The sequence below is a fragment of the Giraffa tippelskirchi genome, chromosome 8, assembly GCF_054371585.1.
Source record: "Giraffa tippelskirchi isolate mGirTip1 chromosome 8, T2T-mGirTip1v1.2.pri, whole genome shotgun sequence".
Lineage (NCBI taxonomy): Eukaryota > Metazoa > Chordata > Mammalia > Artiodactyla > Giraffidae > Giraffa > Giraffa tippelskirchi.
The window spans coordinates 544,238-570,129 of record NC_137282.1 but is presented as its reverse complement, the minus strand read 5'-3'; the positions used below and the strand labels follow the sequence as shown (position 1 = coordinate 570,129).

Here is a 25,892-nt window from a genome sequence, read left to right as displayed (position 1 = left end):
CCTTCAAGCCAGGCTTCCACAGTACGTGAACCGAGTATTCCAGCTGTTCAAGTTAGGGTTAAAAAAGGCAGAAGCAGAGGAACCAGAGACCAAACTGTCAACATTCTTTGGATCATAGAGAAAGCAAGTGAATTTCAGAAAAACATCTAGTTCTGCTTTATTGACTATGCTAAAGCCTTTGTGTGGATCACAACAAACTGTGCAAAGTTCTTAAAGAGATGTGACTATCAGACCACCTTATCTTCTCCTGAGGAACCTGTATACAGGCTAAGAAACAACAGTGAGAACCTTACATGGAATAACTGATTCGTTCAAAACTGGGAAAGTACAATAAGGCTGTATATTGTAAACTTATTTCTTTAACTTATATGCAGAGTACATCAAGCTAAATATTGGGCTGAATGACTCACAAGTTGGAATCAAAATTGCTGGGGGAAATAACAACAACCTCAGATATGTAGACAATACCACTCTAATGCCAGAAAGTGAAGAGGAACTAAAGAACCTCTTGATGAGGGTGAAAATAAGAGTGAAAAATCTGGGTTAAAACTCAACATGAATAAAACTAAGAACAGGGCATCCAGTTTCATCACTTCACAGCAAACAGAAGGGGAAAAAGTGGAAACAGTGACAAATTTCATTTTCTTGTACTCCAACATCACTGTTGAGGGTGGCTGCAGCCATGAAAACAAAAGATACATACTCCTTGGAAGGATAGCTATGACAAACCTAGACAGTGTATTAAAAAGCAGAGACATAACTTTGCCAACAAAGGTCCATATAGTCAAGCTATGGTTTTTCAGTAGTCACATACAGATATGAGAGTTGGACCATTAAGGAGGCTGAGAGCTGAAGAATTGATGCTTTCAAATTGTGGTGTTGGGGAAGACTCTTGAGAGTCCCTTGAGCTGCAAGGAGATCCAACCAGTCCATCCTAAAGGAAATCAGTCCTGAATATTCATTGGAAGGACTGATGCTGAAGCTGAAACTCCAATACTTTGGCCACCTGATGCAAAGAACTGACTCATTGGAAAAGACCCTGATGCTGGGAAAGATTGAGGTAAGGAGGAGAAGGGGACGACAGAGGATGAGATGGTTGGATGGCATCACTGACTCAATGGACGTGACTTTGAGCAAACTGCAGGAGATAATGAAGGACAGGGAAGTCTGACATGCTATAGTCCATGGGTCTCAAACGGTAGGACACAACTCAGCAACTGAACACCACCACCACCACCACCAAGACATTTGTAGTCGAAGGCCACCTTTATGGTTAAGTTTTTACCCCAAACTTCAAAGCACAGTAAGAAACTGTCTAGTTTCACCCACACATTTGTATAGCATTTTAATCTTTCAAAGGTTATTTCTTATTTGCTGAATTATTCTATTGTCACTCCAACCCTTTGAAATAAGATTATCCTCATTTACAGATTTTAAGACTGGAATTCAGAAAGTTTTGGATAGTTAAACACATGGGCAGTTGATGTTATTACTGCCTGCACCACTGTACCAGTGGAACTAAAATCCAGAACTCAAAGTATCAACTCCAGACAACTTTCAAACAGGATTTCACTTGAACTCTAATTAACTATTAAGTTTCTCCAAAGTACCAGGTCTTTTGTTTTGGAAACTGTGTATCAAAGTGATTAAAACATCATGCAAATTTAAAAGACATTCTTAAAGTATTTTTAAATTATTAAAAGACAAGAGCTAGGGTTGAATTAGGTTCTTATTTTGAAAATACACTAAAGTTGAAGTGCTATTGTCAAACCATCCAAATATAGATTCCATTTCTTAAAATGAGTCACCAAAAGTATCCAGTCCCTGAAACACAGCATCAGATGCAATGTAAAAATAATAAGTCCAAGTCCTAGAAAATTCATGGGAAAGGATTTTCTCTCTATTAGTCAACCCAGAATCCTGATTTAGAGAGTTCACCTTCCTTTTTAAAAACTCATCTTGTAAGTTGTACATTTGATGCATACATATGTACTGACAAAGTTAAAACATAATCAATATGTTTTCAAGGAACACACCCCAGCATAAGACATGACTCATTTTTCTCTTTGTATGTAACATTTAGTTTGGATCACAGTAAGGAAGTGAGCAAACTATGACTTACAAAACCTATCTCATGATACACTGAACAGCCTTGCAGAAGTGTTACATGCATTATGCCTCACAATAAACACTGACATTTATAATCTAAAATTCTCATTGCACTAAAGGCGGGCTCATTCTTCCACTTAGGTAATGAAATTTTAATACAGTATGTGTATGAAAAGGGAAGAGGAGTGTAAAATATATTAAGTAATTCACTTGGCTATTACACTACCAGAAAGGGGACATCATTTTTATTCTCTCATTTCTTAAACAATAGATTTTACAGTGCAGTCATTAACTGATGGGAGGGTTTTAGGACCATCTGACACATCAAATTTGCTGGGAAAAGACAGCATTCTGTGAGCAATTCCAATTTTCCACTTCCTCGATATTCAAAATACTCCAGCGGAACATCCGAGGTAAACACCTGCTTCCCCTCCTCAGGCAGAAGAGAGTGTCTACCTGTGGCCCTTCTACCAAGCCCCGCTGTCACTTAACCATTGAGAAAACGGAAACCCTTCACCCCAGAAACAGCTCCCTCCATTCCGGCCTTTCTTCTGTACGTCCAAGCAAGAAATCGATATCACATTATTTAAGATAGTTTGTCCAAATGAATCACAGAACTATGAGGCGTGAACGCATATGAAGGACATTAAAGAAGAGGGAGTCTTTGAAGTAAAACTGAGCAGCTTGACAGAAAGTGAATTTTCTGTCGAGAGTATGTATTACCTGGGTTCCACAGAGCACACAAATATGCAGAAGGGTAATGTTGAATGTCACCAATTTGCATATGCGATTCATTTAAGCATTTGATTGCTGGCATCTTTCTCTTTGGATGTTCAAATTGCACCTCAGCTTATTGTTTTACATTGAAATAAATATACATTTTAGGTGAAATGAAGCCTCACTGCAATATTCCCTATGGGCACAGGGCTTGAGTTTGCCTTACATCTGAATTTCTTCTAAAAATTTCTTCCAAGGACAAGTTTTATGACAGACTCTGCCTACTCGTGAATTTTAGACCATAAATTTTAAAAATAAAACTCTAAATTATGATAAGCTAAATGATGTTCCCCAAATACTTCCTCTCTTTCCCTTCATACTGTGGGCGCACTTCCCACCCCTGTGAAGCTGGGCTTGGCCATGGGACTCGAGAAGATTAATGGTATGTGCTGTTGTTCAGTTGCTAAGTCGTGTCCGACTGTGACCCCATGGACTGTAGCACATCAGTCCTGCACTGTCTCCTGGAGTTTGCTCAAATGCATATCTGTTGAGTCGGTAATACCATCTTTTGCATCCTCTGCCACCCCCTACTCCTTCTGCCTTCAATCTTTCCCAGCCATCAGGGTCTTTTCCAGTGAATCAGCTCTTCATATCAGATGTAAAAAACACTGGAGTTTTAGCTTCAGCATCAGTCCTTCCAATGAATATTTAGGGTTGATTTCCTTTAGGATTGACGGGTGTGATCTCCTTGAAGTCCAAGGGACTGTCAAGGGTCTTCTCCAACACAATTCAAAAGCATCAATTCTTTGGCACTCAGACTTTTTTATGGTCCAACTCTCATATCCACACATGACTACTGAAAAAACTATAGCTTTGACTATATAGACTTTGTCAACAAAGTGATGTCTCTGCTTTTTAATACACTGTCTAGGTTTGTCATCGTTTTGCTTCCAAGGAGCAGGCATATTTTAATTTCATGGCTACAATCACCGTCCCCAGTGGTTTTGGGGCCCAAGAAAATGAAATGTCACCGCTTCCACTTTTTCCTCTGCTATTTGCCATGAGGTGATCGAACGGATGCCATGGTCTTAGTTTTTTACATGTTAAGCTTCAAGCCAGCTTTTTCACTTTTCTTTTTCACCCCCATTAAGTGGCTCTTTAGTTCCTCTTCACTTTCTGCCATTGGAGTGGTATCATCTGCATATCTGAGGTTGTTGATATATATACATATACATACATATATATCATGATAAAAACAAAAGTTTGAGACATGATCACGTAGTGGGACCTGCCTAACCATGCTTTTGACATTGCCATGTGCTATGGTCTGAATGTTTGTATCTCTCTAAAATCTGTATGTTAAAATCCTAACCCCCAAAGGTGATGGTATTACCTGGTGGGGCTTTCAGGAAGTGCCTAAGTTATGAGGGTGGAACTCTCATGGATGAGATTGATGCCTTGTAAAAGAGGCCTCAGAGAAATCCCTAGAGCCTTCCGTTCTGTCGTAAGAAGATGCAGTGAGAAACGCTAACCTCGAAGAGAGCCCTCACCTGGCCAGGCTGGCACCCTGATGTCAACCATGCAGTCTCCAGAACTGTAAGCAGCACATTTTTACTGTTTATAAGCCACACAGTCAGTTTTTTTTTGTTGTTGTTGCTTTGTTTTTTTTTTTTTTAAAGAATCATGAACAGACTAAGACACCATGAAAAGAACATTCTTGGATAGTCCACTGATACCGAGCTGGTAAGAGACACATCAGCCTGACTTGGACTCAACCTGTGATTTGGAGTCAAGCCCAGCTGAGCTTAGTCTAGATGAACTGACCTACAGCGAACGTACGTGAAAGTAAATGTTGAAAGTAAATGTGCAAGACAAAGTAAATGCTTTGTGTTAAGCCAACGAGTTCGGGGTGGCTTGTTACCCAAAGTTATTGTGGCCATAGTTAATTGATACACAACTGGAAACAAACTCATTGCTAATTATAGCAAGGCTCCTTTGTCCATGGTTTTCCAGACAATAATACTGGGATGGGTTGCCATTTCCTTCTCCAGGGGAGTCTTCCTGACCCAGGGATCGAACCCAGGTCTCCTGTACTGCAGGCAGATTCTTTACCAACTGAGCTACCAGGGAAGCCCCAACATATAGATAGACTCCTTTTTTTTTTTTTTTAATTTTGCAGCATTGGGTCTTAGTTGCTGCATGAGGATCTTTCATTGCAATGCACAGATTCTCTAGTTCTGGCACGTGGGTTCAGTAGTTGCTCCGTGGCATGGGGGGGTCTTAGTTCCCCAACTAGGGACTGAATCCACATCCCTGCATTGCAAAGCAGATTCTTAACCACTGGGACACGAGGGAAGTCCAAATAGATAGGTTCATATACTGAATCTAAAGCAGTGGTAATGGAGCAAAACTTATTAATAACCATGCTACCTGCATAAATGTGATATATGTTAATCAATCAATTATCAAGATAATACTGTGTTACATAAAGGAAAATTGACCAGACTTTTTGAATTTGTTAGATATGCCTGACTAGAAGTCCTTTTTCTAAATATATGAATTAAATAGTCTCCCAGCGTAATTCAAACATGGGAAACAAAAACTTTAATGAAAAGTCATGAAAGTTCTAGAAAAATGGTACTTATGACCCTACTTGCAGGGCAGGAATAGAGATGCAGATACAGAGAGCAGATTTGTGGCCACAGTGGGGGAAGCAGAGGGCGGAGGCATTGAGAGAGCAGCAGTGGCATGTTCACACCGCCGCGTGTGAGACAGCCAGCCAGCAGGGAGCTGGTGCTCTGCGAGGACCTAGAGGGCTGGGAGGCATATTCACACTGCCGTGTGTGAGACAGCCAGCCAGCAGGGAGCTGCCCCCTGACACAGGGAGCTCAGCCTGGTGCTAGGCTCCTCTGTCCATGGGATTCTCCAGCCAAGCATGTTGAGTGGGTTGCCAAGCCCTTCTCCAGCTAATCTTCCCGACCTTGAGATCATACCCCATGTCTATTATGTCTCCTGTGTTGGTAGGTAGGTTCTTTACCACTAGCACCACCTGGAAAGTCCATTTTATATATATACATATATATATATATATATATATATATATATATGTGTGTATGTATACACACACACACACTTATGGCTGATTCACACTGTTGTACAGCAGAAACCAAGACAATACTGTATAACAATTATCTACCAATTAAAAAAAATTAAAAATTTTAAAAAATGCAGGAAGTCTAATTTTGAACGACTATTCTGATATGTTCTTATCCTGCTGCCTATGTAACTAGTGAGAAAGATATTTTCTACATTGAGTTAACAGAAAAACAACAATAATGAATAAATACAAATTAAAGTGCTAAAAATAATTTGTCTATCAATTCAGATGACATATTAAGAATCGGGGTTATAAGTATCAGATATTATCTTGGCAGAAATCTAGCACAATATGAACAGATAGAAATGAAAATTCTCAAATGTTAACGCAGATGAAAATCATTATAATCTTTTACATCGATAAAGCTAACTGTGTAAAGGAGAAAGGCTAAATAATTTTTTTAAAATTTCCATGTAATTTACTATAGCACCTTGACTATAATGACAAGGGTCATTTAATGTAAACTATAAAAATACGAATCATTCATTTTAGACCGAGTTGTGACGTGTCCTTTGGTTTCAAAATTCATGACGGGAGTACTGTCAGCACCACGCTGGCATGAGATGCTCCCACTGTCGGCCCCCTTCCATCCACAAGCGGGGAAACTCCGTAACTCAGGTGCCCGCGGCCCGCGGCCCAGCCCCGAGGACTCCCGCTCATCAGTCCGTTCCCTGGGCGCGCAGAGCAGGCGGGGGGCCCTGTGAGCGCCCTGGGCGGGAGAACCCGGGGCATCGGGGCCGCGCACGGAGCTCCAGCCCCCGGCCCTGCATCCTGCCGGGGGCCCGCCGCGGGCGCCACCGGGCACGGCCAGGCTGCCCCTGGACATCCGCGGAGCGCCCGCCGGGCCACGGGCCTCCGCCTCCCCCAAGAGGAGCGTCTGCCTCCGGGGCCCCGTCAGCGGAGCCCCCCGAGCGGAGGGGACCGGAACGAGGGCCCCGCGCGAGCGGAGGCCGCGGGCGTGCGCGGGGTCTCCAGTGGAGCGGAGGCCGCGCGCAGGGGACCGAAAGCCTGTACTGCCGCGCCACCTGTCGGAAAACAAGAGGCCAGTAACGACTAACCCGCAGTTCAGCCGCTCCGAGTCCGACTCTGCGAAGCCAGGGACTGCAGCACCCAGGCCTCCCCGTCCATCACCAGCTCCCGGGGCTTGCTCACACTCATGTCCATCGACGGGTGTTTTGTTCGAGTTTTTAGAATCGTATCTATATATATGCGCTTCCCTCATAGCTCAGTTGGTAAATCATCTGCCCGCAATGCGGGAGACCGGGGTTCAATCCCTGGGTGGGGGGAAGATCCCCTGGAGAAGGAAATGGCACCCACTCGAGTGTTCTGGCCTGGAGAATCCCATGGACAGAGGAGCTTGAGGGGCTACAGTCCATGGCGTCGCAAGAGTCAGACACGACTTAGTGACTAAGCCAGCACCACCATGTCCACATATATAGAGAGCCGGTGTTTTGCTGAATTGTTAGAATCAAGTAAAAATAAAAACTTTACCCAAAAAAGAAAGATTTGCACTACTTCAACGGCAGAGGAACAACTTGGGAAACACCATGAAAAAACAAAGTAATGTGGTTTCATGAAAAGGATATGAAAATTCTCCAGAAATTAAACTTAAAAGTCACAGAAGAATGCAATCTGACAGAGAATTCAAAATGGCTGTTACCAAGAAACACAATCTGCTATAAGAAAACAGAAGGGCAGTGCAATGATCTCAGGAACAAAACTAACAGACAGGAGAAATACCTTGTCAGAGAGCCTGAAACGCCTAAAAAGCACCAAACAAAAATAACGGAACTGAAGAAAATCAAATGAGATGACGAACACATTAGAAAGCAATGAACACACAGCAGATCACACGGGAGAAGGAATTAGCTAGCTGGAAGACAGAAATCTAGAAATATACAGGTAGAGGAGAAGACAGAACTGAGCTACTTAAAAAATGAAGAAGTTCTCTGAGAAGAACCCAGTCCCATTAGGAAAGGCGACGTTAAGATAATGAGATTCCCACACGAAGAGAGGGAGTAGGGATTAGAGTTTTTTTAAACAAACAAGAGCGGAGAACTTCCCAAATCTTGAAAGAAAGCAGATATACAATCCCATGAAGTTAAGAAAATACTTAATTACCTCAATGTAAAAAATACCTTCTTCACGGCACATCATATTAAAAGTGTCAAAAATGACAACAAAGAAAGAATTGACAGGGCAGCTCGGGAAAAAAGGACGGTAACCTACAAAGGAATCCCCAAAGGCTATCAACAGGTTTCTCGGCAGAAATTCTACAGGCCAGAGGAGAGTGGAAGGACATACTCAAAATACTGAAAGATTAAAACTGTCAATTCAGAATACTCTATAAAGCACGGTTATCATTCGGTTATGAAGAAGAAATAAAGGCTTTCACAGACAAAACTGAGAGAGTTCATCACCACCAAACCTGCCTTACAAGAAATATTGAAAGGAGCTCTTTTAACTGAAACAAAAGGCAAAAATATATAGAACTTTGACCGAGGTGATAGAATCAGAAAACTGCAGCTCAAAATTAGAGTATGTTGTTAAACACTTCACTGTAGCACAAATATTAAGGAGGAAAAGCAGTATAAATCACCATAGCTACATCAACTTGATAATGAAATTGCAACATAGAAAGGAAAAATTGTAGGCAACAAAAACATGGAAAGGGAAGAGGAAGAGAACAGAACTCACACTGGAAATAAAGATAAGATGCTATCTGAGGAAAAAGGGTATCTTATCTTTGCGACATTTTATACAAACTTCATGTAAACACAAAACATAAACCTACAGCAAACATACTAAACATTTTAAAAAATGGAAAATGAAAAACATCATAGAAGACCAATAAATTTAAATGGTGGGCAGAAATGAAAGAATAAATAATGGAGATACAGAACAACCAGAAAACCAAATTTAAAATGTCAGTACGAAGTCCTTGTTTATCAATAGTCACCCTATATATAAGTGGATTGAATTCACCAATCAAAAGACACAGAGAGGTTGGATACATTAAAAAACAGGACAACCATATGCTGCTTCCAGGAGATTCATCTCAGCTCTAAAGACAACCATAAACTCAAAAATAAGAGATAGAAGATAATATTCTAAGAAAATGTCAGCTAAGACAGAGTGAGTGTCACCATAATCATATCAGATAAAATAGACTTCAAGACAAAAAAGGTAAGTAAAGACAAAGATTCACATTATATAATGACAAAGCAGAAAACCCATCAAGAAGACATAATAGTTATTAATATATATGTATGTAACATAGAAACCCTAAAATATACAAAGCAATTATTAACACAGCTAAAGGGTGAGATTGCCAGCAACTCAATGATAATAGCAGGGGTCTTTACCACCCTACTAATGGATAGATCACCCTGACAGAAAGTCAACAAGAAAACAGTGACCTTAGATGAAACATTAGACCAGATGTAGTTAATAGATTTACTCAGAATATCCATCCAAATGCAGGAGAATACACATTATTCTCTCATACTCATGGAACATTCTCAAGAATAGACCATATACTGAGACACAAAACAATTCTCAGTAAATATAAGAAAATTGAAATATATCAAACATCTTTTCCAATCACAGTGGTATAAAACTAGAAATAAATTACAAGAAGAAAGCTGGAAATATTACAAATATGTGGAAACTAAACAACATGCTACTCAGTTCAGTTCACTCGCTCAGTCGTGTCTGACTTTTTGTGACCCCATGAATAGCAGCACGCCAGGCATCCCTGTCCATCACCAACTCCCTGAGTCCACCCAAACCCATGTCCATCGAGTCAGTGATGACATCCAGCCATCTCATCCTCTGTCGTCCCCTTCTCCTCCTGCCCTCAATCTTTCCCAGCATCAGGGTCTTTTCAAATGAGTCAGCTGTCACATGAGGTGGCCAAAGTATTGGAGTTTCAGCTTCAACATCAGTCCTTCCAATGAACACCCAGGACTCATCTCCTTTAGGATGGACTGGTTGGATCTCCTTGCAGTCCAAGGGACTCTCAAGAGTTTTCGCCAACACCACAGTTCAAAAGCATCAATTCTTCGGCGCTCAGCTTTCTTTATAGTCCAACTCTCACATCCATACATGACTACTGGAAAAACCATAGCCTTGACTAGATGGACCTTTGTTGGCAAAGTAATGTCTCTGGTTTTCAGTATGCTATCTAGGTTGGTCATAACTTTCCTTCCAAGGAGTAAGCGTCTTTTAATTTCATGGCTGCAGTCACCATCTGCAGTGATTTTGGAGCCAAGAAAAATAAAGTCAGCCACTGTTTCCCCATCTATTTGCCATGAAGTGATGGGACCAGATGCCATGATCTTAGTTTTCTGAACGTTGAGCTTTAAGCCAACTTTTTCACTCTCCTCTTTCACTTTCATCAAGAGGCTCTTTAGTTCTTCTTCACTTTCTGCCATAAGGGTGGTGTCATCCGCATATCTGAGGTTGCTGATATTTCTCCCGGCAATCTTGATTCCAGCTTGTGTTTCTTCCAGCCCAGCGTTTCTCAAGATGTACTCTGCATATAAGTTAAATAAGCAGGGTGACAATATACAGCCTTGACGTACTCCTTTTCCTATTTGGAACCAGTCTGTTGTTCCATGTCCAATTCTAACTGTTGCTTCCTGACCTGCATACAGGTTTCTCAAGAGGCAGGTCAGGTGGTCTAGTATTCCCATCTCTTTCAGAATTTTCCACAGTTTATTGTGATCCACACAGTCAAAGGCTTTGGCATAGTCAATAAAGTCAAAGAAGAAATCAAAGGGGCACTTTTTTAAAATACCTGAAGACAAATGAAAATTAAAGTGTGACATATACCAAAATCTATGGGATGCAGCAAAAGACATACTAAGAGGCAAGTTGACATCAATACTACTAGCCCACGTCAAGAAACAAGAACACCCCAAATAAACAATGTAAACTTGCACCTAAAGGAACTAAAGAAAGAAAAACAAAAATTAAAGTTAGAAAAAAGGGAAATAAAGATCAGAACAGAAATGAAATACAGACTAAGGCAACAATAGAAAAGGTCAATGACATTAAGAGCTGGTTCTTTGAAATGAAAAACATTTACCTAGACTCACTAAGAAACAGAGAGAGAAAGCTCAAATAAGTAAAATTAGGAAATGGCAACCCACTTCAGTGCTTTTACCTAGAAAATCCCGACAGAGGAGCCAGGGGGGCTACAGTTCATGCGGTCGTAAAGAGCAGGACAGGGCTGAGAAACAGAACACAGGAATGCAGGATGAGCGATAACTACGGCTGCCACAGAGCCAAGAGACGATTCCAAGAGAATGGTGCGGATACTTACACACCAACACCTTGTAAGACTTAGAAGAAATATATAAAATCTTCTAATTACAAACCTTCCAAGTCTGAATCATGAAGATTTAGAGAACCCAAAGAGACTGATTACTAGTAAGAGAATTGCAACAGTATTCAAAAACCTCCCTCAAAACACAAGTTTAGGACCATATGGCTTCACAGATAAATTCAACAAAGCACTCAAAGATTTAATAACTATTCTCAAATTCTTCCTTAAACCTGAAGAGGAGGGAATTCTTCTTAAACCATTTTCAAGGTCAACATTACTCTGATATCAGAACCAGGCAAGCAATACACACACACACACACACACACACACACACACACACACACACATGTTACAAGTCAACATCTCTGATGAACTCAGAAATAAATATCCTCAACAAAATATTAGCAAACTGAACACAACCACACATTAAAATAATCATACACTCAATATGCCAGCAAATTGGAAAACTCAACAGTGGCCACAGAAATGGAAAAAGTCAGTTGTCATTCCAATCTCAAAGAAAGGCAATGCTACAGAATGTTCAAACTACCATACAGTTGTGCTCATTTCACATGCTAGCACGGTAATGTTAAAAATCCTTCAAGATAGGCTTCAACAGTACATGAACTGGGGATTTCCAAATGTACACTGGACTTAGAAAAGGCAGAGGAACCCAAGATCAAATTGCCAACATCTGCTGGATCATAGAAAAAAGCTGCTGCTGGTAAGTCACTTCAGTCGTGATTGGTCCCCAATCTGGAACAAAGGACTGGTTCAAAATGGGGAAAGGAGTACATCAAAGCTATATACTGTCACCCGCTTATTTAACTTATATGTAGAGTACCTCATGCAAAATACTGGGCTAGATGAAGCACAAGCTGAAATCAAGATTGCTGGGAGGAATACAGTGACCTCAGATATGCAGATGACACCACCCTTATGGCAGAGTCGGGAAGATCCCCTGGAGAAGGAAATGGCACCCCACTCCAGTACTCTTGCCTGGAAAAATCCCATGGACGGAGGAGCCTGGTAGGCTATAGTCCATGGGGTGGCAAAGAGTCGGACATAACTGAGTGACTTCACTTTCATTTTCACTTATGGCAGAAAGTGAAGAGGAACTGAAGAGCCTCTTGATGAAAGTGAAAGAGGAGAGTGAAAAAGTTGGCTTAAAACTCAACATTCAAAAAACTAAGATCATGGCATCCAGTCTCATCACTTCATGGCAAATAGATGGGGAAAAAGTGGAAACAGCAACAGATTTTATTTTCTTGAGCTCCAAAATCACTGCAGACAATGACTGCAGCCATGAAATTAAAACACGCTTGCACCTTGGAAGAAAAGCTATGACAAACCGAGACAGTGTATTAAAAAGCAGAGATGTCACTTTGCCAACACTTTGTCCCCATAGTCAAAGCTATGGTTTTTCCAGTAGTCATGTCAAAGTGCGAGCCAGACCATAAAGAAGGCTGAGTGCCAAAGAATTGATGCTTTTGAACTGTGGTGTTGGAGAAGACTCTTGAGAGTCCTTGGACTGCAAGGAGATCCAACCAGTCAATCCTAAAGGAAATCAACCCTGAACATTCACTGGAAGGACTGATGCTAAAGCTGAAACTCCAATACTTGGGCCACATGATGCAAACAGCTAACTCACTGGAAAAGACCCTAAACCTGGGAAAGATTGTGGGCAAGAGAAGAAGGACCTGGCAGAGGATGAGATGGTGTTACATCATCACCAACTCAATGGATGTGAGTTTGAGCAAACTCCAGGAGACAGTGAAGGTCGGAATCCCGGCATGCTGCAGTCCATGGGGTTGCAAGGAGTCAGACACAGCTGAGAAAGTGAACAAAAACAACAGTGGAAAACAGTATGAAAATTTCTCAAAATAATCAAATAGAACTACCATATGATCCAGCTACTCCACTTCTAGTTATTTACCCAAGGGATACAGAAACACTTATTCAAAAGTTATGTGTACCCCCTTTTCACTACAGCATTATATATAATAACCAAGATATGGAAGCAAACTGCTGCTGCTAAGTCGCATCAGTCATGTCCAACTCTGTGCGACCCCATAGACGGCAGCCCACTAGGCTCCTCCGTCCCTGGGATTCTCCAGGCAAGAATACTGGAGTGGGTTGCCATTGCTACTAATACCAATACTAATAACTAGTATTGTTACTTTCAGTGCATGAAAGTGAAAAGTGAAAGTGAAGTCGCTCAGTCGTGTTCGACTCTTCGCGACCCCATGGACTGTAGCCTACCAGGCTCCTCCATCCATGGGATTTTCCAGGCAAGAGTACTGGAGTGGGGTGCCATTGCTACTAATACCAAACAATTAACTTTAAAATACAGTGCCAAATCCTCTCAAGGAAATGTAAATACTAGTATTGTTACTTTCCAATTTCATAGGAACTATACAGAAGCCGAAGTTAGAAATTTATGACTGTTAATACTTTCTTTGGATAGTTCTAGTATATAGTTACGGATGGCTTTGTCTAGAAGACTGGAAAAGTGCTCATGGAATAAACACTGTACTCTGGTTGCCATAAATCAACAAAATGCCAGCGGTATCCTGTGGACATGATAGAGAAAATGGCAATTTTGAGGAAGGAGTGCTTCTAAAGGCTTTTTCTTGGAGGCAGCCATGGTTTTTGTGTGTTTTTTTTTTTTTTTACATTACTAAAAAGACTAAGTAATGTGGTTACAATTACTTTAATTCCTACAACAAATTTCCACTTAGGCATAGTTCCATGTTCCCACACTATTTCCTTCTGTCCACCATGCTGGCTTTGGTACTCCATGGTCCACTTTCTCTCTTGGTCTTCCCTCTTCACAGCACAGCAGTCTGGCGGTGCTATCCGTTGAGCAGGTAGACCACCAGCTCGTAGGTGGCCATCATGATGGCCGTGTTTGGAATCTGTCTCACCAGATGAGTTGTCAGACCATGGTAAACAGACCCATAGCCTTCTTCGTGAACAAGCAAAGATAATGTCTGAAAAAAGGATCTATATTTTGTTCCCTCTTCACGCAGTCTTGTTCTTACAACTTCATGGAAGCAAACTAAATGTCTATTAATGGATAAATGGATAAGATGTATAGACACATACAAAGGAATACTACTCAGCTGTATAAAAGAATGAAATCTTGTCATTTGCAACAACATGGATGAAACTTGAGGGTATTGTGTTAAATGAAATAAATCAGATGGATAAAGGCCAAATACCATATGATTTCACTCATATGTGGAATATCTAAATAATACTAAATAAAAAGTTAATGAATGAACCAAAGCAAAAAACAAATACATAGACATAGAGAATAGAACAGTGGTTATCAGAGGGGAGAGAGGTTGGGGAGAGAGTAAAATGGGTTACGTGGGTCAACAGTATGGTGATGATGGAAACTGCAGTTTTGGTGGTGAATATGCTGTAGTGTGTACAGAAGTGAAAATACAGTATTATACACAGGAAACGTAATGTTATAAACCAATGTTACATCAATTTAAAAAATAAAAGAAAATTTATGAGGAGAACATTCTGAAGTTTTTATTTCCTTACAGGAAATAAATCTTCTTTTCTAATCTGAAGAGTTTTATCAGTGGTTTACATTTGAGTCTAAATTGTGAAACTTAAATGAAAGCTATTAACAAATCCTTGAAGCACCTTCAATGATACTCTATTTTAAGAGTCTGAGTGGAAGAGAATTTGGTTGTAACCAAACAAACAAACAAAAATAGATGTGAAATAAAGGATGAACTAAAGAAGGACTTTAGAGGAAGAGCCAGTAGATAAGAATCATCTGAATGTTTGCACAGAGTTAGCAGTAAGAATATTTAACTAAATTGTGGTCACATAATCAGCACAATTGCCTCTGAAGACTATGCTTTCCATGTGTTCTGATCCTTCAGGGAATTTGTCCAACTAGAAAATAATTTAGCAATGAGTTTGGTTCTTCCTTTCAAATTACCTTCATGCATCACCTCATGGGCATTAAAATTTTATTACTGAGGATTCTCTGGGAGTCTTAGACCCTGGTCATTCATATAAATTTCCTCTTATCATCTGTGACTTTGATCCCATTCCATTTCTTTAAAATTGGATACAAACATACATAATGTATTTAGCATGACTAAAGAAAGAGAAGATACTTTAATCTTTCTGTTTTGGACATTAAAGCATAGATTTTAGCTTTAATTTCTAGAAAAGAAAAAAAACTCTCATAATTGAGTAATCTATAAAGTTGTTTCATGAGAAATTAAAGTTAGGAAAACGTTTTCTAAGGCTTTTTTGCTAATCATTAAATATAGCAGTAATAAAAAGAAATTGAAAAATGAAGCAGTCATCACATTTCCTATTCTCTTCTCATCCTCAGTCACTCAGTCCTGTCCGACTCTTTGCTACCCAACAACTGTAGCCCACCAGGCCCCTCTGTCCATGGGAGTCCCCAGGCAAGAATACTGGAGTAGGTAGCCATTTTCTTCTCCAGGGGATCTTCCCGACCCAGGGATCAAACGTTGGTCTGCTGCACTGGCAGGCAGATTCTTTACCACTGAGCCACCCAGTCTTCTACGCATTTCCATGCCATTTAAAAATCTCCAGTAAAAATGTTATACTTCCTTTTCAAGAATTTAGTTGGATAATACAGTGTTCAGTTCAGTTGCATCCAACTCTTTGTGACCCCATGGACTGCAGCACGCCAGGCTTGCCTGTCCACCACCAACTCCCAGAGCTTGCTCAAACTCATGTCTATTGAGTAAGTAATGCCATCCAGCCATCTCATCCTCTGTCGTCCCCTTCTCCTCCCACCTTCAATCTTTCCCAACATCAGGGTCTTTTCCAATGAGTCAGTTCTTAGCATCAGGTGTCCAAAGTATTGGAGTTTCAGAGTATTATGCCCTAGAAAAAAAGGCTACAGTGTAGTCTGCCCTTAAAAAAAAAAGGTTGTTCCTTTTACTTTTAACTAATAACATTACTTAATGAGTATCTGTTCTGTCAACAAATGTTGGTATTATATTGACAGAATGATGGTGGATTTTCTGAAGAAACAAGATAGTTTCTCTCAGTATTTCTGCTGCTAAAGGAATTTTTGGTTTAGGCGCTAAGTTGTGTCTGACTCTTGCAACCACATGAACTGTAGCCCATCAAGCTCCTCTATCCATGGATTTTCAGGCAATAATACTGGAGTGGGTTGCCATTTCCTTCTCCAGAGGAATCTTCCCGACCCAGGGATCAAACCTGGGTCTCCTGCACTGCAGGAAGACTCTTTATGGACTCAGCCACCAGGGATGCCCCAAAGGAATTCTTATCAACATGCAAACAACATTTTTAAAAGATCATTAACAATATTAAACGCCTGAAACTAGTTCCCACTTAGGAACAGACTCTTTTGTAAGGTTAAAACATAAGAGCTACATGCCAGGACAAGATGAACTCAGGTGCTTCTTTTTTTTTTAACTTTTTATTTTATACTGGAGTAGAGTTGATTAATACTACTGTGTTAGTTTCCGGTATACAACAAAGTGATTCTTTTCTCTGCAAAAGAAAAATGATCTCATCAGAATCTACACCATCTACTCCTCACGCCCTGTTACCTACACACATCCCACACACCTACTTGGAGAAAATGGAATGGATCCAACTTCCCACATGCTGAGGAAGCTTTTATTTATAACTGATGTCCAGGATCCCAGCAAAATATACAATAAAGCAACTGCACTGTCCATCAGATAATCCACATGTAAACTTTTGAAGCAACATTTTCCTAATTGGCTGATGGTAAGACTACAAAAACTTTTTCTCATTCTTTTAGAGGTAAACTAAAAGGAATTTTGATAAAACTTTGCAACCCTGTAATTGACATAAGTGGTCAAACTCTCTAGGGCTAGGTTTGGACATATTTGTACACTCATCTGCACCAAACAATGGAGACTGAACAGAGAATGAAAACACAGGTAAAAAAATAAGAACCTTATGTGACAGAAACCGTCTTCTGTGATGTCCATTTTTGTGAATACGCTTTATATGCTAGAGCTTCAAGGATCTATAGTGTGGAAACTCTTTTTGGAGAAAAATAGTGCAAAAATATAAATACATGATTAGACAATGAAAGCAAATATTTAGACTGATAAAAGCTATAATTTAGAAATTTGAAAAGCTTATAATTACAACTGACATCACCTGTCTGGAAAAATATCCTAAGAATTTTATTATTTAGCTGTTTAACACAATATACTTTCTTCTACAGTGTTTTACTGCAGTCTTCAAACACGTCACATAAAGTTTAGAAATACAAATTTTAATATAGGTTCAAGAGGGAGTGGACCGACATATACCTATCACTGATTCATATTGATAGATGGCAGAAACCAACACAGTATTGTAAAGCAATTATCCTTCAATTAAAAATAAATTAATTTTAAAAACTTAGTCTAAAAAAAAGTGAATCAGCTAAAAATGAAAAAAAGGAAGACTATAGGAATAATTTGATCTTTTTTCTATATAGCATGATTAACCAAAATCATAGTGTATAGATGCTTCTTTCAATTTTGGAACTGTCATTATTGTTAATGTCACTGTGGTACGTTGAATTGTGCCCCCTAAAAAAAAAAAATGTCTATGTCTTAACCCCTGGTACTTGTGAAAGTGATTTTATTTGAAAATAGGGGTTTTTCATATGTAACTGCTACAGACTTTGAAAGTGAAAAGTGTTAGTCACTTAGTTGTAGCCAACTCTTCATGACCCCATAGACTGTCACCCTCCAGGCTCCTCTGTCCAAGGGATTCTCCAGGCAGGAGTACTGGAGTGGGTTGCCATGACCTCCTCCAGGGGATCTTCCCAGCTCCGAGATCAAAAAGGACTTGCAGATGGGAACATTTTGGATTTAGGGGGTGCTCTTAATCCTATGACTGATGTCCTCACAAGAGAGACACGAGGGAAACCATACGAAGATGGAGGTAGAGACTGGAGTGATGTGTCTACAAAACAAAGCTGCTAAGGAAGGCCCGCGTGAGAAACAGGGGGAGGCGAGGGGCAGACTCGCCCTAGAGGGGCCGGCGGGCTGCAGCCCGTGGGCCGCAGAGACTCGGACGCGGCTGAGCACATGCGCACACGCACACACACGCACAGGCACAGGCTTCTCCCTGAGAGCCGCCAGGGAGACCGAGCTCACCGCCTCCTGACTTCAGACTCAGAGCCACCAAGGGTGTGGGAAGAATAAACTCCTCTTGTTTTAAGTCCCCACATGTATGGTAATTTGCTATGGCAGCCTTAAGAAACGAATGCCATCATGTGCTTCTAAATCAAGTTTCTTTTACATAGAAAATGTGAGAATTCGGTCTTTTTTAGTTTCCTTCTTCAACATGAACCTTAACTAATTTTTAAATTGATGACATCTGTTACTCAATTTGTATTAATGCCCTCAATGCTGTGATAAATAATGAATTTTACATTATCATTTCTGAAACAGTGCAGTTTCATCTTGACCAAGTGGATTAATCTTCTAGTTAACAATTTTTCACATTTGAAAAGTAGATCTTTCTTCCTCCTATTATCTTCTGACTTTGTACGTTTCATATTTGTTTCTCCTCCACCGCCCACAGCTCGAGCTGGGAACTGTGGGAAGAGTTCCCACAGCTGTGTGGCCTCCCTGGCAGTAAGTGGGCCGCGAGGGATAGAAGCAGCCAGAGAGAACTGTACACAAACGGGACTGAACACCACAAAAGTATTCCAGACAAGCGTCCCTCTTCATCGCATGCCTAGCTAAACCCCAGAAGGGCCCACAGCCACTTCAGCACCCCTAGATGTGAGATGGGATGCGACAGGGAGGGAAAGTGGAAAGTTGCCTCAGTTTTAACTAATGAAGGTGAATAAGCCTTAGTTCAGCCATTCGAACAACAACAACAAAAGATGGTGTGAACACACTCATAGGGTCCTTTCTTGGAAGGAACCCACGCAAGTGAGAAGTCCTGAAGCTTCACTGACTCCAAGTAAATTCTCCATGTCTGACATGTATTTTCAAAGTATGAAAATATCTTTCTTTCTGATTTTAGAAAAATTATAATATTATATTAATATTTAAGACGGAGCAAACAAGGACCTACTTCATAGCACTGGGAACTCTGCTCAACATAAAAATGGGGAACAATGGAAAAAGTGACAGACTTTCTTTTCTTGGGCTCCAAAATCACTGCAGATGGTGACTGCAGCCAGGAAATTTTTAAAGACTCTTGCTCCTTGGAAGAAAAACTATGACAAACCTAGAGAGCATATTAAAACGTGGAAACATTACTTTGCTGACAAAGGCCTGCATAGTCAAAGGTATGGTTTTCATAGTAGTCATGTACGGATGTGTGAGTTGGACCATAAGGAAAGCTGAGCACTGAAGAATTGATGCTTTTGAACTGTCGTGTTGAAGACTCTGGAGAGTCCCTTGGACTGCAAGGAGATCCAAGCAGTCCATCCTAAAGGAAATCAGTCCTGAATATTCATTGGAAGGACTCATGCTGAAGCTGAAACCCCAATACCTTGTCCACTTGATGCAAAGAACCTACTCATTGGAAAAGACCCTGATGCTGGGTAAGACTGAAGGCAGGAGGAGGAGTAAGGGACAACAGGGGATGAAATGGTTGGATGGCATCACCGACTCAATGGACATGAGTTTGAGCAAAGCTCTGTGAGTGTTCTTGGACAGGGAGGCCTGATGTGCTGCAGTCCATGGGGTCACAAAGAGCTGGACATGACTGAGTGAATGAACTGAACAAATAGGAATAAGGTGCAAAACAAGATAAGTCCTAGTGGATCCAAAGCAGATAGTAGCAGTAGATACTATGAAGGTAATATAAGTAGTGTTCAAAAATAGCAAATGAAAAAACTTAAAATTTAAATTTAAAAATCGAAGTAGCAGATGGAATATAAAAGGACAATAAGAGCCATAAGAGATTAATATCTGTGCAGATTCAGAAGAAAATAAATTATCTCTCTTTCCTTTAAGGTGAATAGGGAATATGTTGTCTGAACTAACACTTGTTGCCTAACCTGCCTAATAGCATCAACTTTTGGGATTTATCACTAGGTCTAGCATCAGGAATAATGTTGATATTTAGCCCAAAGTAGCCCCCTCATATCTGGCTGCTATGTGCTAGGCTAGTTCCAGCACAAAGTCAATATTCTGACATTGACTGTGTTTTTCAATCTTTTCAGTGAAGAGCTGGTAGGTATCAGACATATACACACATATAACACACAAGATAAGTGTGTTATCTCAACAATGGGAAAAGGTATGGAATCAATCCCAATGTACTTTGTACTAAACATATACTACTTTGGCAATTGGTTGTTTGGCCTGAGGCATCCCAGTGCTGGCACTAGGCAGCTGGGCAGTGTGGGGTCTTGGCTGAGATGTTGGTCACCAGCTGGGCAGTGTCCACAAGGCTGGGAGTTCCCCAGGATGTCTGCCATCAGTATCTGTATACCTGAGGCAGGCCACAGCCACTCCCACCACCTCTCTGGAGGTTCTCCAAGCCCAGCAGATCTCTGTCCTTCAAAAGGAATATTTTCTCTGAAAAAAAGCTCAAGATGTGGAGGGGGCAAAGAATATAAATGAACACTGTATTTCTACACCAGTCTACCATGTATCTGAGTTCAGAAGATGTGAAGATACTTTTCTCTTACTGAGTTTTATATCTCCCATCCCACCCCACCATTAAACACAGAGGTTTAGAATACCTTTCACATCCCAGGGCAAATTACAACATTAAAATGACTAATTACCAAAGTAAGGCATATGGATTTCTTTTATAAAGAGGAGAAAGGACTAATTGTGAATTCAAGATACTTACAAGTAAATCTATTTTAAGAGATTTTACCAATGAAAGTTAAATATCTAGAAAATTATCTCCTCTGGACCTATGCTCTCAAGTGAAGATTCATTCTTCAACACAATCTACTCATATGCAAATACTTAGGACAAGTACAGAATACCAAAAAAAAAAAACAAACAAAAATCTTTGAAAAGGATATTAAAATACCTGTGGATTGAATATTTGCATTCCATTCTATGGCTGTGAAATTAAAAAAAAAAAAGATTTCTAGATCAGGATGGCATTAAACATTGTACAAATTTGATCTGTTATATATATATAACTTTGAATCCATGAATCAAAATTTTGACTTCAGTAATTCTTGCCCAGAAGAGTCTGATGCCTACAATTTCTAATTTTTTTTATGAAGCAATAAAAATTGAGTCCTCCAGGTCTCTAAGCATATTCTTGGAGTATATAAGTCAATATAAAGCAAAGCTTGAGATAACTGGACTGCTGAGGAACTAAACCACCTTAAAATATAGACAAAAAGATGAGGGTGAACACCAAATGGAGGTTAAATCCCAACAAACACTAGCAAATATTGAGACCCACAATTCCATGAGACCTCACATGACACTTTTAACTTTCCTTTGTCGGGATCCTTGGACGGCAAGGAGAGCAAACCAGTCAACCTTAAAGAAAATCAACCCTGAACATTCATTGGAAGCACTGAGGCTGAAGTTGAAACTCCAATATTTTGGCCACATGATGTGAAGAACTGACTCATTGCAAAAGGCGCTGATGCTGGGAAAGATTGAAGGCGGGAGGAGAAGGGGATGACAGAGGATGAGATGGTTGGATGGCATCACCGACTCAATAGACATGAGTTTGAGCAAGCTCCAGGAGTTGGTGATGGACAGGGAGACCTGGTGTGCTGCAGTCCATGGGGTCGCAGAGAGTTGGACACAACTTAATCACTGAACAACAGCTGTGCATTCATAGAATGTGGTTTTATATATATATATATATATATATATATATATATATATATATTTAAATACGTGTATGTACATACTTCTAATCTGAGAAATAAGACAGTTTTTCTCCCCACATATGAGGTACAATGTGTGATATATTTTCCTAAATTTGTGTTTTACTTTTTTTAAAAAATGGACGTTTGGTAAAACCTGCCCTTAGTTCCTGCATGGTTATCAGAAGGATACACTGCTGTTTTCTCTACCTGTTTGTCATCAAGGATTTAAGTTATCAAACTCAGATCTGCCGTCCAAAGCTCTGCTTATCTATCGGTGCCCAGTGGTAGCAGAGTAAATTCCAGCTTCCATTTTACTGAGTGTTTACAAAGTGCCCACCACTGTGCTGCACTTAATGCCCACTGTCCCATTGAATCCTTCCCGCAATTTTGCAGATGAGGAAATTGGAACCAGGAGTGTAACTGGCTCCTCCACAGCCAGCTGGGTGGAGTGGCCTTGAACCTCCCTGACCCCTGATGCTTGGCCTCTGCTACCAGGCAGCCCTGTGCCTCTAAAGTGGATGTTAAGTCTACTTTAGTCCCTTTGTTCTTAACATAAAACTTGAACTCTTTTTTCCTTCCTACTGGTACATTCATAAATTAGAACCAGGATCACTGGCATTGCTTTCCTTCTCTTCAGTCCGACATGTGTTTATAAATGTCAAGCCTTTGAGAGGTTCTGTGTTGTCCAAGAAGGATAAGTGCCTCGGACTCTTTTCCTTCTGGAATGTCCATTAAGAGTGCAAAAGGAGATTATTGTCTGCAGGTGAGGGAGCAGAGTCAGGGGATCAATCTAAAAGTTCTTGTTTTAATGACTTTTGCTGGATGTTAGGGCTTCCTTGGTGGCTCAGTTGGTAAAGAATCTGCCTGTAGTGCAGGAGACCTGGGTTCGATCACTGGGTCGGGAAGATCCCCTGGAGAAGGGAATGGCAACCCACTCCAGTATTCTTGCCTGGAGAATCCCATGGACAGAGGAACCTGGAAGGCTACAGTCCATGGAGTCACAAAAGAATCAGACATAACTTACTGACTAAAGAACAACAACAACAAATGTTTATTTAGTACCAGGGACCCACCAAGCCTGGTGTTGGGCATGGATAAATTTGATTGGGCCCCTGCCAAGTAGTAGTTCATAACCAAAGGCTCATTGTGCAATTTAAACCTCTCTGTTGGAAAACATGATATCAAACAGAGAAGACATCATAGAGAAAGATCTGAGAAGCAGGAGGGCAGGGTTTAAGAACACAAGCTCTGAAATGCTGTCCCTGTCTTACTAGCCAGTCAATCTTGGGAAAATTGCTTATTCTCTCTGTCCCACAAGCTCCTCACTTATTAAATGGGGATAATTATTGTAACTATCTTATCGGTTTGTTGCAGAGATTACTAACACATATAAAGCTCTTCAGTTCAGTTCAGTCGCTCAGTCATGTCCAACTCTTTGTGACCCCATGAATCGCAGCACGCCAAGGTCTCCCTGTCCATCACCAACTCCTGGAGTTTACCCAAACCCATGTCCATCGAGTCGGTGATGCCATCCAACCATCTCATCCTCTGTCATCCCCTTCTCCTCCTGCCCCCGATCCTTCCCAGCATTAGGGTCTTTTCCAATGAGTCAACACTTCGCATGAGGTGGCCAAAGTATTGGAGTTTCAGCTTCAACATCAGTCCTTCCAATGAACACCCAGGACTGATCTCCTTTAGGATGGACTGGTTGGATCTTCTTTCAGTCCAAGGGACTCTCAAGAGTCTCCTCCAACACCACAGTTCAAAAGCATCAATTCTTCGGCGCTCAGCTTTCTTCACCACCCAACTCTCACATCCATACATGACCACTGGAAAAACCATAGCCTTGACTAGACAGACCTTTGTTGGCAAAGTAATGTCTCTGCTTTTAAATATGCTATCTAGGTTGGTCATAACCTTCCTTCCAAGGAGTAAGCGTCTTTTAATTTCATGGCTGCAATCACCATCAGCAGTGATTTTGGAGCACAAAAAATAAAGTCTAACACTGTTTCCACTCTTTCCCATCTACTTCCCATGAAGTGATGGGACCAGATGCCATGATCTTAGTTTTCTGAATGTTGAGCTTTAAGCCAACTTTTTCACTCTCCTCTTTCACCTTCATCAAGAGGCTCTTTAGTTTTTCTTCACTTTCTGCCATAAGGGTGGTGTCATCTGCATATCTGAGGTTTTGGTGTTTCTTCCAGCAATCTTGATTCCAGCTTGTGCTTCTTCCAGCCCAGCATTTCTCATGATGTACTCGGCATATAAGTTAAATAAGCAGGGTGACAATATACAGCCTTGACGTCCTCCTTTTCCTATTTGGAACCAGTCTGTTGTTCCATGTCCAGTTCTAACTGTTGCTTCCTGACCTGCATACAGGTTTCTCAAGAGACAGGTCAGATAGTCTGGTATTCCCATCTCTTTCAGAATTTTCCACAGTTTATTGTGATCCACACAGTCAAAGGCTTTGGCATAGTCAATAAAGTAGAAATAGATATTTTTCTGGAACTCTCGTGCTTTTTCGATGATCCAGCGGATGTTGGCAATTTGATCTCTGGTTCCTCTGCCTTTTCTAAAACCAGCCTGAACACCTGGAATTTCATGGTTCACGTATTGCTGAAGCCTGGCTTGGAGAATTTTAAGCATTACTTTACTAGTGTGTGAGATGAATGCAATTGTGCGGTAGTTTGAGCATTCTTTGGCATTGTCTTTCTTTGGGATTGGAATGAAAACTGACCTTTTCCAGTCCTGTGGCCACTGCTGAGTCTTCCAGATTTGCTGGCATATTGAGTGTAGCACTTTCACAGCATCATCTTTCAGGATGTGAAATAGCTCAACTGGAATTCCTTTATGTATTACTTTATGTATGATGTGTTTAATAACCTTAAAAGAATCATATTGAAAAGTTTACATTATCACCTAGTGCAATATTCAGCTCAGTTTTCTTTATTAACAAAATTTGTACCTCTGTGGCTAGGAAAGTAGAAAATTAAAATCATGATATACCCAGTAACCTTTCACTCCGACTGAAATGACCAAAAGAAACAGCCTGGAAAGCACTGGGCCACTAGAACATTCCTGGAAGAATGAAAAGTGGTACTGTCATTTTGAAAAACATTAGGTAGAATTTTTAATAAACAATCACTTACCATGTCACCCAGTAATCCCACACCCAGGTAATTTTCCCAAGAAAAATGAGAACATTCGTTAGAGTGATTACTATTGTGTATGGTTATTACTGGATAAAAACTGTAGTTTGTAGCAGATCAAGAAGGCCTGCAATGGTTAGCTTTCTAGAAATAAATGACACAGCGATTCTCAACTGAATTCAGTCAAAAGTTGTCACAACAGAAAATTAACAAAAACTTGTGGAAATCAGACACGTCAGGAACATGAAGACAGGCGGCCGTGTTAATACAATGATCTCAGACAATCTTCGCTGGATATTGCTTTATTAAATAACAAGAATAATAAAACAGGAGAAAATCCATATGTCAGACATTATCGTCTAAGAAATACACATTTCTGATGTAAGTTTCAACATGATGAACATATAGATTTAATGGATAAATAATTTTTCTCATCAGAATAATGTGAACTGCACAAATCTGAATTTACTTCTTCAAAAGTATACAGCATAAAACTAAATAACGAGATCTTTTGAACAAACATACCTGAACATTGTGCATGCTAAGTTGCTTCAGTCATGTCCAACTCTGTGCAAACCCATGGGATTCTCTAGG

General features: G+C 40.4%; 1 protein-coding gene and 1 long non-coding RNA gene across 2 annotated transcripts in view; both read right to left on the bottom strand.

Moving 5' to 3' along the window:
- LOC145518598 (uncharacterized) overlaps positions 1-25,892 on the bottom strand; it is a 339,146-nt gene that overhangs the window by 111,923 nt on the left and 201,331 nt on the right. The gene's annotated exons all lie outside the window — the stretch shown is intronic.
- LOC145518606 (uncharacterized) lies at positions 4,484-9,729 on the bottom strand. The gene is made up of 2 exons (XR_014063027.1): positions 7,301-9,729; positions 4,484-4,871 (listed from the first exon to the last, which is right to left on the bottom strand). It is a non-coding gene; the product is annotated as an uncharacterized LOC145518606 (long non-coding RNA).